This window comes from Rutidosis leptorrhynchoides, chromosome 9, assembly GCF_046630445.1.
Source record: "Rutidosis leptorrhynchoides isolate AG116_Rl617_1_P2 chromosome 9, CSIRO_AGI_Rlap_v1, whole genome shotgun sequence".
Classification (NCBI taxonomy): Eukaryota; Viridiplantae; Streptophyta; class Magnoliopsida; order Asterales; family Asteraceae; genus Rutidosis; species Rutidosis leptorrhynchoides.
In genome coordinates this window covers 92,594,705-92,605,422 of record NC_092341.1, presented here as the reverse complement: position 1 = coordinate 92,605,422, position 10,718 = coordinate 92,594,705, and the positions used below count along the sequence as shown (strand labels likewise).

Genomic DNA, 10,718 nt, shown 5'->3' with positions numbered 1-10,718 from the left:
CTGAAAAAGAGAAAAATGGATCTAGCTTCAACGGATCCTTGGATGGCTCGAAGTTCTTGAAGCAGAATCATGACACGAAAACAAGTTCAAGTAAGATCATCACTTGAAATAAGATTGTTATAGTTATAGAAATTGAACCAAAGTTTGAATATGATTATTACCTTGTATTAGAATGATAACCTACTGTAAGAAACAAAGATTTCTTGAGGTTGGATGATCACCTTACAAGATTGGAAGTGAGCTAGCAAACTTGAAAATATTCTTGATTTTATGAAACTAGAACTTTTGGAATTTATGAAGAACACTTAGAACTTGAAGATAGAACTTGAGAGAGATCAATTAGATGAAGAAAATTGAAGAATGAAAGTGTTTGTAGGTGTTTTTGGTCGTTGGTGTATGGATTAGATATAAAGGATATGTAATTTTGTTTTCATGTAAATAAGTCATGAATGATTACTCATATTTTCGTAATTTTATGAGATATTTCATGCTAGTTGCCAAATGATGGTTCCCACATGTGTTAGGTGACTCACATGGGCTGCTAAGAGCTGATCATTGGAGTGTATATACCAATAGTACATACATCTAAAAGCTGTGTATTGTACGAGTACGAATACGGGTGCATACGAGTAGAATTGTTGATGAAACTGAACGAGAATGTAATTGTAAGCATTTTTGTTAAGTAGAAGTATTTTGATAAGTGGCTTGAAGTCCTTGAAAAGTGTATGAATACATATTAAAACACTACATGTATATACATTTTAACTGAGTCGTTAAGTCATTGTTAGTCGTTACATGTAAATGTTGTTTTGAAACCTTTAGGTTAACGATCTTGTTGAATGTTGTTAACCCATTGTTTATTATAACAAATGAGATGTTAAATTGTAATATTATCATGATATTATGATATATAATATATCTTAGTATGATATATATACAATTAAATGTCGTTACAACGATAATCATTACATATATGTCTCGTTTCGAAATCATTAAGTTAGTAGTCTTATTTTTACATATGTATTTCATTGTTAATACACTTAATAATATATTTACTTATCATTTACCATAATTAACCAAGTGTATCAATATCTTAATATGATTCATATGTACCTAGTAAGACGTTGTTATAACGATAATCGTTATATATATCGTTTTCGAGTTTCTTAAATTAATAGTCTCATTTTTATGTATATAACTCATTGTTAAAATACCTAATGAGATACATACTTATAGTAAAATCATGTTAACTATATATATAACCATATATATGTCATCGTATAGTTTTTACAAGTTTTAACGTTCGTGAATCACCGGTCAACTTGGGTGGTCAATTGTCTATATGAAACCTATTTCAATTAATCAAGTCTTAACAAGTTTGATTACTTAACATGTTGGAAACACTTAATCATGTAAATAACAATTTCATTTAATATATATATATAAACATGGAAAAGTTCGGGTCACTACAAGTCCATCCCTCGACAAAATTTAAAAATTGTCGTTTTAAAGCGATTGTTTTAAAAACAAAGATTTTCGGGTTTTTTAAAAAAAAAAAATTTTGGCATACTTTAGATCAATAATATTAAAAATAACGATAAAAAACTTTTTCGCCCTGTCTTTGGGTAAAGCAATTTCGATTCTATGATCTAGTCTTTAACTCACGACGAATTTTAGAAATCATTTTTTTTAAACTTAGTGAAATAAAGTAAATTTTGTTTTAAAACTTAAATTTAAAAAGCGTATTAATTTCATACAAAACCTACAAAAAATTCAGAATAGGGGGAGAAAACTAGTTCTTTAGTGTCTGCTAGTGGAAAAGACCAATCGGATTCCATTCTCGGAAACTACACGAGAACAGAACAACTAACTCTAGACAGTATTTTCTTTTTAGACCATTTGAATCTCCCCACACTTAGGTAGCTTTGGTGTCAAAATTATGATTAACTTCATCGTCAATTTCTTTTGGACCATAATCAACTTGCATATTTGTGACTTTTGCTTTAAACCATTGGTCGGATTCCTGTGTAATATCCACAAATTCAACTAGTTTCGCCTTTTCTTTAGGCGATAGATTGGATACTAACCGGTTACATAACTTAAAGTTCCCCTTGGTTCTAGCATCGCGAATCCGTTTAATAAGTTTCTTCATTGAACTATTAATAACGGGGTCATTTAATTTCGTATCAACAATGGGGTTCTTTGTTATCAGGTCATCCTTAGGCGTTACTTCATCTTCCCTACACTTAGGTGTTTTATTACTGTTAAGCACTATCATTGGAGTTGGTAAAACAATATACTTCTGACCGATCGTTTTTATTGGTTCAACGATTTTGGTTGGTGGAGATTTAGACTTTCGAATCACAAAGATGACCGATTTGTCACTATCACTAAGTGTCATTCTACCCTTTCTTACATCAAATAACGCCCCGGTGGACGCTAAGAATGGTCGACCTAAAATTAGAGGAATGTTTGAGTCCTCTTCTATGTCAATGACAATAAATTCGACTAGATTGTTAAATTACCCACTTGAATGGGTAGGTTGTCAGCAATTCCAACTGGGTGCTTAATGGTTTGATCAAGGAGTTGAACACTCATTTTCGTTGGACTTAACTCACCTACTCCTAATCTCTTATATAATGAAAGAGGCATAACACTTACACTTGCACCTAAATCTGCTAGTGCATCATACATGACACAATCACTAAGTAGATAAGGAACAATAAATTCACCCGGATCACCCAACCTGGGTGGAGGTTTCAGATGAACTGTCTTCACCGGGTTTACTTTTACGGTTTTTGTTTCTCCCATTTTCTTATTCTTCTTCTTCTTTCCAGAGGTATCACAAACTTTATTACCTATTACTTGCTCATACTCAACTCCTTTTCTTGGAAACGGGAAGGGTGTTCTGTATGGTACAACTACTGGCTTTACATACTCGGGTGGTGGTGGTGGTGGTGTTGTAACTTCTTCATTGTTACTCACATCTAAAACCTTCCCATCTTCTGGTGCTGGTTTTTCAGAATTCGTTGAAACTATGTTAACATTCTCATTTCAAGGATTTACTTCAGTATTACTCGGTAGCTTTCCTTGTTCCCTCTCACTCATCATGCTAGCAAGAGTACCTACGTGTTTTTCTAGATTCAAAATGGAAGCTTGTTGAGTTCTTAATGACTGATCAAACCTCTCATTTATTTGGGTTTGAAATGTAATAAATTGTGTTTGATATTCCATTAGCTTTGCCATCATTTCTTCTAGATTTGGCTTTTTCTCTTCGATTTGTTGTGGTGGTTTATACAAGCTAGGTCTTTGTTGATTGAAAGTGTTGTTTTGAGTTGGTTGGTTATTCGAACCTTGTTGGTTATACGAGTTATTGTTGGGTCCATTTAGATTGCAAAGAATGTTTTGATTTCGATTGAACTTTGGCCTTGGCAGTTGATAATTATTTTGATAATTATTTCTCGGCCTTTGGTTCATATAGGAAACATTCTCTCGTTGTTACATCGTTTGCTCAATGTGACAATCTTTCGTTAAGTGTGGTCCACCGCATTGCTCAAAACTGATTCGTATTGCATGAATATCTTTAGTCATCTTTTCCATTCGTCTCTCGAAAACATATATTTTTGCGGAAACAGAATCAAAGTCATGGCTAGAATCGGCTCTAGCGGCTTTAGATAAACGAAAGATATCTTTTTCTTGATGCCACTCATGAGAGTGGGAGGCTGTGTTATCAATAATCTCGTGAGCTGCGGTTGTGTTTTTCTTCATAATGGAACCACCAGCTGCTGTGTCAATATCTTTTCGTGTGGCAATGTCGACACCTTGGTAGAATATTTGTACTATTTGATAAGTGTCTAAACCGTGCTGAGGACATCCTCTCAACAACTTTTCGAATCTTGTCCACGCCTCATATAATGATTCACTTGGCTTTTGCGCGAACGTAACAATTTCTCCTTGAAGTCTCACGGCTTTAGATGCCGGAATGAATCTTTGAAGAAATTTCTCAACTAAAACATCCCATGTGTAAATCGCTCCTTCAGGTAACAATTCTAACCAATCTTTGGCTTCTTCCTTTAAAGTCCAGAGAAACAACATGAGATAGATCAGTTCATCCTCAACTTCTCTGATTTTGAATAGAGTACAAATCCTATTAAAGGTTCGAAGATGTTCGTTTGGATCTTCTTTTGGCGTACCACTAAATTGGCACTGATTAGTTACTATGTGTAGGATTTGTCCTTTGATTTCATAATCTGGCGCATTAATGTCTGGTCACGTAATGGCATGTCCTTGGCCAGTGCGTGTAGCTCTCATTCGATCTTCCATACTTTGAGGTTCAGTTACTTCCATAATTGAATTTGTTGAATACGAATCACTAGAGGATTCTGATTTAACGGTTTGTGGTTCAGGAAGAATGATTAGTGGTTCAGGATCTTGGAATTGTCCTTGAAATCCTCCGGGTTCTCAATTGTGAAGTCGGGTTCAAAAAATGGATTATCGGAAATTTGAGTTGGAGAATTTATTTGACTTGATGATGATTGTAAAGAAAAATCAATAGCGGAAATATTAGCTAGATGTCTTGATCGAGTTACACGTGGTGAACGTATGAAAGGTGGTGATCGTTTTGCTCGGTGCATTCACAGAATATCCTATTAGAAATTATATTAGTTATCAAATTAATAGACTTTTCTGCTTTTGCCCACGTTTCAAATAGCCAAAAGATGCAGCAGGGAGCCAGGATCCTTTAAGTCGAAAAATCCACAACTCATCCACTAACAAATCCAACTATTACTACGAAGCAGAAAATTTTGGATGTCTATCAATTTAATTGCTTAAAATAATTTTTCCGTCGAAGTTTAAAGAAAATAAAAAGTCTATGTCCTAAAAACTAGAGCGTAGAAATGAGAAAGAAAAAGAAGCGCGTCGAAAAATGTCGAAAAATAAAAATAAGAAAGAAAACCGTCGAAATTTAAAAGTCTAAAAACTAAATCTAAAAAGTTGCGACTAAAGGTATTAAAGCTTAAAAGGAATTCTATATCCTAAATGGCAATAACTTAATTATGCACTAAAATCTAAAAACTGCGTCGCAAAATTCTAAAGCGCCTAAATCTTAATTCTAAAGAAAAAGCACTTAAGGGATTTTATGGTAAAACCAAAAAATCTAGAAATATAAAATAACTACGGCAAAAACTATCCTTAAAACTAATTACGAACGATAAATATACAAATTACGAATTAAACGATTAAAAAGATACAAAAAGTAAAAATAAAACTAAAGTTGTAAAAAAATACAATTTTTATAAAAATATTATTTTTATATTATTTATATAAAATTACTAAATTTATATAATTAATAAAACTAATAAAACTTAAAATTAATTAAAACTAAATTAATTATATAAAATTAAAACCCTAAATCTAATTAATTAATAATAATTATTAAAAACCCTACCGCATAATTAATGTTCTAAGGTATCTGACCAGTCCAGTCAATCCATGCGGTCGCATGGGTTTCGTGCTTCTGGATCATTCGCATGACAGGTAGTCCAGGAATCTTTTGGGCTTTTAATCGGCTCGGCCCAATTTCTTTATATATTATTTAATTTTTATATTTTCTGATTTATATTTATATAAAATAAGTATATAAAATATAAAAAACTTATATTTAAATTTCTAAAAATAAAAATATATTTTTTTAATTTTATATATCTTAACAATATATATATATATATATATATATATATATATATATATATATTTAAACACTTATATATATAGATATATATATATAGTATTTTTTTTATTTTTTTATATAAATACAAAATATTTAAAGATAAGAAATATAGCGTAAAAATATAGCATTTCGCCGTTCCCCAGCAGCGGCACCAAAAACTTGATGTGTGCAGCATGGGTGTACGAAATACTATTATTGTTTATTACAAAATACGACGAAATTACACAAGTTTTATTTATTTATTTATTTATGAAATATACCTAAACCTTTTCTACAACACTATAGGCAGTATAACTAATCGTAGAGTAGTGTAGTTTTTAGTAAGTCCGGTTCGTTCCACAGTGAGCTAGCTAAGTTTAACGCTACATTTTTAACAACTATATTTATATAAAATATATATAATTATATATAGTAATAATAATATATAAGGGGGTTTTACCGTTTAATGACCGGTTTTTCGATTTTAAATAAAGCGTAAAGATACATGACGATAATTAAAATGCGTAAAATAAATAACAATGATGATATATAAAATTGCGAATAATAAAATGACAGTAATTAAAAGTACGATGAGAAATACGATAAAAGAATTATGCTTATTTAAACTTCCGTAACCATGATGTTTGACGTTTTGATTTTAATTTATTACTGTGGGTTAATTGTCCTTTGTCCTGGCTTATTTAATACCTATCTGGGTTTTGCCCATAATAGTCCATCGGTCATAATTATAAAATGCTCGTCAAATTAACCTTATTTCCGAAGTCAAATATTCCAACTAATTAAGGATTCGAACTGTAACAAGGTTTTAATACTTTGTTAATAATTACACCAGGTTATCGACTGTGTGTAATCCAAGGTTTTAATACTTTATTAAAAATTACACCAATTATCCTTGTATGTAATCCACCCCTGTTTTAATTAGTCCATGATACATTAATTTATTCACTTGGCCATAATGAATAATCAATTACCCAATTCAATTGATTAATTAAATGATCGTAAAAGATGTATAAACGTCACTAAATAGGACATGCATAATCATTTAATAATTATTAGATTAACTAATTTTAAGATAGGTTCGACAGATTCTAATGAGTTGTCATTCGATTAGACAATACCCCCCATCTATTAATAGTCCATAGTCCAATGTCCACAAGTGTCGGTCTTTTGTCCAAACCCGAATTATGGTACAAAATTCAATAACCCCATCTTAATATTTAGCCCAACATCACGATTACTTCGGCTCAAATAAGCATAATAATAACTTAGTTACGAGACATTAATTTAAAAAGGAAGAACATAACTTATAGTGATTATTTATCGCTTAGCGTTATACGGACAGAGTTTTGACTTTAAAACTCGTAAAACATTTCTTAAAATAACTCAACTAAACCTTAACTTTATTATTAAAATTAACTTATATTAAAATTATAATATAAATATATTTATGTTTACAGAAAAAGGAATGAAAAGAGTGTGTGTAGTACTCGGCTGAAAACATTCCAATTTATAGGACCTGGCCAGGATTCCCCTGCCATGCGATCGCATGGAGATAAAGCCTCCAGGCCATGTGATCGCATGGCCGCCTGTGATAGCTAACATCAGTTTGTTTTCTTCTTTACCGACGTTTTATTTAAATATATATATAATATATATAATTTATATTAATTATATATATATATTATATTATATTATTGTGCATAGTTGACTTGTAATTTTCGGTCCGTTGACTCGCGCTTTGATGCTCGGTTTATGTCTCGGTTCCGAATTTTCGAACGTCTTTTCGTATGCTTAGATATCTTGTACTTTGCATTCCGCGACTTGTACTCTTGTAATTTTTAGACGTTTCTTATCAATAAATGGAACCACTTGGATTGTATCTTGTACATTTGAGCTTTTTGGTCATTTGCGTCTTCAAATTGTCATTTTCTTTTTTTTCTTCGCACTTATTTATTTAAACGATTATTACATAAAAATAGAACAATAGTAACTAAAGCTTTATATATTGGAAGGATATTGCGACTAAATATATATTCATTTGGAGCACTATCAATGGCCCACACACTCGGTTCATGAGGTCCATGAACACAGCTGGTGCGTTAGTTAATCCAAACGGCATAACCATAAACTCATAATGACCGTAACGCATTCTGAAAGCAGTCTTCCGAATATCAACCTCCTTCACCCGCATTTGATGATACCCAGAACGTAAATCAATCTTCGAATAAACTGACGAGCCTTGCAGTTGATCAAATAAATCGTCGATTCTCGGTAGTGGGTAACGGTTCTTGATGGTAAATTTGTTCAACTCTCGGTAGTCGATACACAACATGAATGTACCATCCTTCTTTTTGACAAACAAAACAGGAGCTCCCCACGGTGATGTACTTGGTCGTATGAAACCACGCTCTAAAAGTTCTTGTAATTGGCTTTGGAGTTCCTTCATTTCGAGGGGTGCGAGTCTGTATGGAGCACGAGCTATTGGTGCAGCTCCTGGTACAAGATCTATTTGAAATTCAACAGATCGGTGTGGAGGTAGTCCTGGTAATTCTTTCGGAAATACATCGGAAAATTCTTTTGCGACAGGAACATTATTGACGTTCTTTTCTTCGGAATTGACTTTCTCGATGTGTGCTAGAATGGCATAGCAACCTTTTCTCATTAGTTTTTGCTCCTTCAGGTTATTAATAAGATTTAACTTCACGTTGCTCTTTTCTCCGTACACCATTAAAGGTTTTCTCTTTTCGAGCATAATGCGTATCGCATTTTTGTAACAAATAAATTCTGCTTTCATCTCTTTCAACCAGACCATGCCAATTATCACATCAAAACTCCCTAACTCTACTGGTATCAAATCAATCTTAAACGTTTCGCTAACCAGTTTAATTTCTCGATTCCGACATATATTATCTGCTGTAATTAATTTACCGTTGGCTAATTTGAGTAAAAATTTATTATCCAAAGGTGTCAATGGACAACTTAATTTAGCACAAAAATCTCTACTCATATAGCTTCTATCCGCACCTGAATCAAATAAAACATAAGCAGATTTATTATCAATAAGAAACGTACCCATAACAAGCTCCGGGTCTTTCTGCGCTTCTGCCGTATTAATATTGAAAACTCTTTCGCGGCCCTGCCCATTAGTATTCCCCTGATTCGGGCATTTTCTATTAATGTGGCCCGGTTTTCCACATCCAAAACAAACTACGGCGGCATTATTTGTTCTGACATTATTTTTTCTTTTAACTCTGTCATTCGTCGGTCCGTAGACCTCACACTTCGCTGCACCATGACCTTTTCTATTACACTTGGTGCAAAATGTTGTGCAGAACACATTCGGATGGTACTCTTCACACCTTATACATGGCTGTCTCTGCTGTTTGTTGTTATTAAAATGGTTGTTGTTGCGATTATTATTATTGTTGGGAAGGTGGTTGTAGTGGTTATTGTTGTTGGGATGGTTGTTGTTGTGTCTATTGTTACCAAAATTGGTGCGATTGTAGTAGTGATTGTTGTGTTGATTGTTGAAATTTTGACCCTTGTCAGTGGTTTCTTCCCACTTTCTCTTTACTTCTTTTGTGTTGGCCTCTTTGGCCGCATGTTCCTTAATCCTCCCTTCAATCTAATTTATGAGTTTATGAACCATTCGACTTGCCTTTTGTATGGAGGCGGGCTCGTATGAACTCACATCTTCTTGAATCCTTTCTAGTAACCCTTTTATAAATGCGTCGATCTTCTCTTCTTTATCTTCGAACGCTCTTGGACACAATAGGCATAACTCTGTGAATCGTCGTTCGTATATGGTGATATCGAAACCTTGCATTTGTAATTCTCTAAGCTCTACCTTGAGCTTATTGACCTCGTTTCTGGGACGGTACTGCTCGTTCATCAAGTGCTTGAATGCTGACCACGGTAGTGCGTAAGCAGCATCTTGTCCCACCTGCTCGAGATAGGTGTTCCACCATGTTAACGCAGTACCTGTGAAGGTATGCGTAGCGTACTTTACTTTGTCTTCTTCAGTATATTTACTTATGGTAAACACCGATTCAACCTTTTCGGTCCACCATTTTAATCCGATTGGACCCTCGGTTCCATCGAATTCCAAAGGTTTATAGGCAGTGAATTCTTTGTAGGAGCATCCTACACGATTTCTTGTGGAATAAGTTCTACTGCTAGAACCAGAGTTATTGTTGTTATTTTGCATTGCGGCCTGCACTGCGGCTATGTTCGCAGCAAGAAAAACACGGAAGTCTTCCTCACTCATGTTCAAGTTCTGACGAGTTGTCGATGCCATTTCCTTCAAAAATAGCCAAAAGAATTGAGTTAATCATATAGAATTTAAGAGTAGTCAATAGTATTTCGTAGCATAATATGAACTTCTTTATAAAAGATTTTTCTTCATATTAGCGTTTTATAGTTTTAATTCGGGTAGTACCTACCCGTTAAGTTCATACCTGATGTCAAAGCTAAGGGGTATAAAATACTATTAAATTTTACAAGGAAATACTATTAAATACGATACAATTTTACACAAGATATTTATTTATTTAGAGAATGGATATACTTAAACCTTGCTACAACACTTATAGGCAGTGTACCTAATCGTACAGTAGTGTAGTTTTTAGTAAGTCCGGTTCGTTCCACAGGGAAAATCTTTTAATCAAAGCTTAACGCTATATTAGTTTAATTTATAAAAATACAAATATATATATAAGTAATATTATTATTATAAAGGGGGTTTTTGCCGTTTAATGACCGGTTTGTCGATTTTAAAACTTTAGTCGCAGTTAAAACCAAATGTAAAATATTAAATAAATAAAAGACTTAATTTAAAGCGTAAAGTAAATAACGATAATGAAATTGCGAATAATAAAAGTGCGATAAAATAAACTTGCGATAATTAAAAAGTACGATAATTAAAAGTGCAATTAAATACAATAACAATAAATAAATATGCGATAATTAGAAGTGCAATTAAATATAA

The 10,718-nt window shown here is 32.9% G+C and overlaps 1 non-coding gene across 1 annotated transcript; it reads left to right on the top strand.

Moving 5' to 3' along the window:
- The first annotated feature begins 3,856 nt into the window (after positions 1-3,856).
- LOC139869549 (small nucleolar RNA R71) lies at positions 3,857-3,963 on the top strand. Its single transcript, XR_011766157.1, has one exon. It is a non-coding gene; the product is annotated as a small nucleolar RNA R71 (small nucleolar RNA).
- The last annotated feature ends 6,755 nt before the right edge of the window (positions 3,964-10,718 follow it).